The sequence below is a fragment of the Ammodytes marinus genome, assembly GCF_949987685.1.
Source record: "Ammodytes marinus genome assembly, chromosome: 13".
Classification (NCBI taxonomy): domain Eukaryota; kingdom Metazoa; phylum Chordata; class Actinopteri; order Uranoscopiformes; family Ammodytidae; genus Ammodytes; species Ammodytes marinus.
Window position 1 is genome coordinate 7,254,775 of NC_137217.1, and position 6,107 is coordinate 7,260,881.

Below are 6,107 nucleotides of genomic sequence, written 5' to 3' on the forward strand. Positions count from 1 at the left end.
CCTCGCCTCAGTTCATAACGCAGACTTTCAGTAAAACGTGCGGATAAGCTGATGACATCATGTGGGTTAAACTGAGTGATGGGTGAATGTAGTGGAGTGGATCCAAAATTATGATAATTACACATTGTACTGTATCTGTATTATTGCCTTGTATGGCTATTTTTGGCCTTTTTTGTTAAAGCTTCCAAATGTCTATATTCTCTGGGTGCACCAGTTTCACCCAACACCAAAATAAATGCATGTTTTAAGAGAGCTACTGCCCCTGAGCTATTAGGCACTGGCCGCAGGACTGGATCCCTTGGTCCTGCACTCATAAATAAGTTATAACCCGGATGTATTTAAGGTTTCATTTAGAAATGGTAACGTTAGTTTGATTGGTATTCTAATTTGAAACAAAATAAATTTTTAATATGAAAAAATGGTTCCAAGGTTAGCAACATCAACAGCTGATAAGAAGGTGATAAGATAATAAGTTATTGTCTGACAAATTATTGTTTGAGCAGGAACAGCATCTTTTTTTAGACGTTATTTATAGTTTTGTTTGTTCAGTTTCTCATTGACAAAATATATCCCTTATTTTATATAGTTAAACTAATGTAAAGTTCCAGGGGCGCCCATAGCTCAGTTGGTAGGGCGTCCCCCCCGGCCCGGGCCCAGCAGCAGACCCGGGTTCGATTCCCACCCGCGGTCGTTCTCTGCATGTCACTCCCCTCTGCCCCATTTCACCTCTGTCTCTCTGCACTATCAATAAAGCATAAAAATACCAAAATAATATCTTAAAAAAAAAACTAATGTAACGTTCGGGTATAATTAAATAAAAGTAATTTTAATGCTGTGGCTAGCTTTAACACAAGAACATCGAGACAAATTCCCCTGGTTGAAATGAAAAATGAAAGACAGCACGTCTCCAACACTACTGTGAGGGGAGAATGATGAAACATCTCTTCGAGTCTCAACACTGAATACAGCTAGTTATTAATATTCAGGACACACTTGTGTCTTTTATGAAGTTGTCCACCTGTCCGCTCTTATTCTCTCCCAAAGCTTTACAAGCTTAATCCTTCCTTGCAGTGGTTCAGTCGAGTCTTGATAAACCTTATCTTTGAAAAATATTTTCATCCACATAGGTTTTTATACTGTTTTTAACTTAAATTGCTTGTCTGTTTTTTCTGTGTGTGTAATGCACTTTCAGTTGGCAATCCCAATTTCGTTGTATAGGTGACTGTACAATGACAATAAAGACTATCTTATCTTATCTTATCTTACCTGCTTTGATGATCATACAGCCAGGGCTTTGTAAGACAGCTCAGTGGATGTGGACCAATATTCTTCTCCTTTCAAAACTGAAATGTGTCTCTTTATCTATGCAAAGTAGTAGAGACCAGTTTGGAAAAAACAAAACATATAAAAAAAACATCAAAGCTGAGGGTCAGATCTCCACATGGTCAAAGCAAGCAGGCGGGAATGAGGCGTCACATCTTTAAAATGCATGCAGTTTTGTCAGAACATTTGAAATCATATTAGAATCGCATGACACTATTCTAGCGATGTCAAATTTAGAAAAGTAGGCTTTATGTGTGCACAGTTCTGTTTCATATTTATTGGAGAATTTGTAAGAAAAACATTTGCTACATAGACTGATGTTAAGTTTAATAAGGTAGGAATTTGTTCATAATGAAAACACACCAAACAAAGGCTTGCTGCAGTTAAAAAAAAGAATTAAACAATTTAACTTCAGATGAATAAAAGTGGGTGATGTTTCACTCTGGAGCCGATTTACCATGGCCTCCTGCCTTGCAGCCATGCATAAGAAATAAAAATAGAATAGCAAAATACACTTTGTATACTTTATTATCACATAGATTATAAATCCTGTATCAAGATCTACACAGAGCATGACCTTTCCTGAGGATACACGTGATTTAAATGAAAGGTCACTAGATGGTGCCAAATGGCTGTAGAATCAGTCTTGTGTAGAACTCCTAAGCCTCCGACTGAAGTGACTGGCTTGTGTGCCTGTTACTTGATCTGCACATGTGGTGGAAGTGCTACCAACTTCCAGTGCATCTAATACTAAAGACTTGTCCTCATATTTATACAACCTTGAAATAGACTTATATTATTTACATTATATCTTTTCCAACACAATCTTTGACCTCTATATTTGCTTTGGTAAAGACAAAATAGCACTGCATGGTAATTATATGAGAAAAAAAACTCTCACTATAGTTTGCTAGGGGTTAAAGTATCAGAAGGACATTAGCTTGTCCCATAAGGGATGACGGGCTTGTGAACACAGGGAAAACAACCTCTCCCCTCCATTTATATGTCCAAAGGGTGACAAAGTGGAATGGGCATTCCTTTTTTCCCGTTTGTTGATTTATTTATTGGGCTGCATGTACTCTTTTATTATGAGGACTTTGCTGATGACTAATTGTTAAAACCCCGTGTGTGCACTGCACTGATGTGACTCGACACCGCTGTTAAGTCCAGCTTTGGAGTTCTCTGCATGTATGAATGCGGATGATCTTAAATTTTCTCTTCCAAGAAACCAACACTAATAATTATTACTAAGAATAATAAATGGATAAAAATGTGTTTTGTACTCTGACACAAGGTGCCAACGTTAGCATATCTGGCTATTAGCCTACTATTTTCATTAATTACATTTTTGCTTATAATACTGAACACGTGACAGAGTTTTACAACCAACCAAAGGAGTTCAAACAAACTGGCTAGCTTGCTACATCCGAGAGAAATCATCTGCAAGTGGTGGCAACGTATACATGAGAAGTTGGTCTGAATCATAGACCCATAGTTTTGAAAGTGACTATGAGACTCACTCACGTGATAAACCTCCCACTCTAAAGTTAACAGTTCAGGTTACTCTGTCATGGAGATGCCACACAGTTGGGATTAGTTTTGGAGAGTTGGTGTGCTTTTGTGAATGTGTTTGAATGTGCTTTGGTTTGTTTGTGTTCACATGTGTGTATGTGTGTGTCTGTGTGTGTGTCTGCAGGTTTTGTGTGTACTTCCCAGCAGCTTTTGGCCCAGGCAGACCGTAGACAGTTGGAATGTAGTCAAGAAGCGTTTTGGTAACGATTAATTCACAAACAGCTCATCCAGGGGGAGTTTATAAATCCTGTTATCACTGCTGCAGCCTCAAAACCGACTTCCATTCCCACGTTCAACTATGACACAGCTGCTGATAGGATCGTGATACAGCAAATGAAGAGGAGGAAGAAAGAGTGGGGAAAGAAAGGATAAGGAGCAAGGAGACGAGAGTAGCAGTAAGGACCTCAACAAATGACGATGGATTTCTTTTTTCGTACTGTGCCTGTCACAATAACACATGATGAATGAAGGGATGAACTTTAGCGGCCAAAGGGGGGGTCATCCCTATGTTCTCCTGGTCCTATGTTCTCCATTTTCCCCAAAAAGGGTCCTATGTTCCCTGGTCGCTTTACATACCGGGAAAAATAGGACCCTTTTTCTGAAAAAGCGTCCTATGTTCCCCACAATTCCTTGACGGGTCCTAATAATATTTAGAAAGGGCTTATTTTTTACTCCATGATTTCCATAATTGCCGAATTGCATGACATAAGCCTATGCCTTTGCTGATTCAATTTAGCATTTTTTTACAGTAGATTACAGGGTTAGAGTGGGGTTAGGGTTAGGCCTGTAGGCCTAGGGTTAGGGTTAGGCCTGTATTCCTGTTGCCTTGGAATTCGGCATTGATGGTGGAAAAAATAACAGACTGGGGAAATAGGACCCTTTTTGGGAAAAGCAGGAAACCAGTCACATACAAAGCGGAGAACATAGGACCCCGGGAACATAGGTTCGCTCCCGCTTAAGGGACCATTTAGCCACTGCTGTCCTCAAACAATGTATTGTTCTAGCACAGACACCAAAACAGTACAAAATGTTGAGCATTGCACAGCAGACTGTCTTTGGAAAGGACTACTGCACAAAAGCTTTTTCAGTTAAAAGAAGCACAGAAGCTCTTAATTAAGTCCAGGGACACTGGAGGTCAATCAAGTGCACTGTCCTGGTAAATTAAGTAAATACATAGAATCACTGCAGGCTCGCCTAGATTTACAGTAAATGACTTGGACTGAGCTATTTAACAGTGGAGTTCTGTGCTTTAAACCCTACTGAAAACAATCTTGTTGGCTCATGTGAGGAGCTTGAATCCAACTCCAAAGTCCTTTGGCTCATATATCTACTGTACACTGTTCAAAGGAGCAGCTGTTCTCAGACAATTTCCTTCAATGTGAGAATACACATACACCATTACATACTGCTTTTGAAGCGTCCCATCTCCTTCCATCCTCTTGATGAAGAACATTATGTTGTTTAGCATGTATAAATCCTACAAGCCATTACAGAGAGTAAACCAGATCACTGATCTTCCCTCTTCCTCCCGCCTCCTTCTGCTCCTATGTCTTTCCCTATAACTCATCTTTCTTCTAAGTAATTATTTTGTTTTACCAAACAAAAACAGCATTCTTTTTAATTGAGCAAGGCAGCAACACAATGCACAAAGATTTGCGCTATTATGTTTTCCCAAGGCACACGAAAAAAAAGAGGAAGAGGGCCAATTACCAGACACTCCATCAACCCATTTTGCATTTCCGCGAAACTCTTATCCTTGTGGTTTAGGGTATTGTCACTTCACAAAACCATCATATGAAAATATTTACCGCAATGACATGCACTGTGATGAAATTCATTTGAACTCACTTCCTCTCTCTGGCATAGTGTAAGTGCTTAGTACGTAAGTGAACATGTGTGTGTGTGTGTTCGTCTTTGCCACCTCTGTGTGTTACGGTAAAGTTTCTTGGGGTTTGACAGAGCTACCACTGTAATCATCAAACATACACATGGTTACAATTTGACCATATGGCTTTGAGTATTATAAGGAGCAAGAAAAAGGAAAGCAAATGCTGAGAAAGAGAGAAGAAGAGAGGAGGGTTTAGAAAGAGCCACGAGTAAAATAAGTTCAACAGGAAAGGTGTTAAATGAAAACGTTGTCGATGGAAAGATAAAATGAAAAAGGGCGAAAGAGGACAAGCAGTGGACGTACAATTAAATGAAGGATGTGGGACGTGGAGATAAAACGAGAGCACAAAGAGTGAAAGACTGGTTTACATTTAAATCCTCTTTGGCTTCCAGGTGTGGACAATCAAATGTAAAGAAATGCTCCATTTACTAATCATTGGCGAGTGTGTCCTCAATGGTCTCTAGGGTTAGATTTTAGATTTTGCCCACTGCCTCTGCTCTACTTATCTGACTAGAATGCTGTCATCTCTTTCTTGTGAGGGCAAGGGTCAGGTTTTGGTCAACAAGAATTTGTTTAAAAAAAATGCTGACCACATCTTGGGAAAGCAAAAACTCTTCCGAAAGGCCACATCTGAAGGCAGTCTGAGCAAATGTTCAATCTCTCAATCAGGAATACATTCAAATGAAAAGTTTGATTTTGAAAAGTTACAGAAATGGTCAGATACCGCCCCATCACATTCAACACCAGAAAGATAGAAGGATATTCAGGCGTTTGGTTGGGCACTTTTGTTTGAGCATGCAAACTTGGGACTTCAGACTTTCGGAAGGAGCTCAGAGCAGAAGCATCTCTCCTTTGTATTTGAAGGAGCTGCTATACAGTAGTTGGTATCTGAATGGGATCCCTCCAGGACACCACCATGTGGATATGTTCCTGGCAAGTCCAACTGGGAGGAGACCTTGCGGTAAATCCAGATCATGCAGGAAGTCGCCCATCTGGCCTAGGAACACCTCAGGTACACCTCAGGACGAGCCGGAGGACGTGGATGGGACGGAGAACCTTGCTCATCCTGTAGCCACTGCCACCTGGACCCAGATAGGTGGTGGAGAAAGAATAGATGAAAAGTTGTGTCGGGTGAAATTGCATAAAATAATGATGTAAGGATAAGGAAGACAATGACGAAAAGGGAAGAAGAAAAAGAGAAAGATGATGATGGTGAACAGCAATTTACACAATTACGCCAAACAAGTCTGCAATTTCCCCTCAGTATGGGTCCAAGAGGAAAACAACCTACACACAGTAACAATGGCCTCTTTGTGCAGCATTA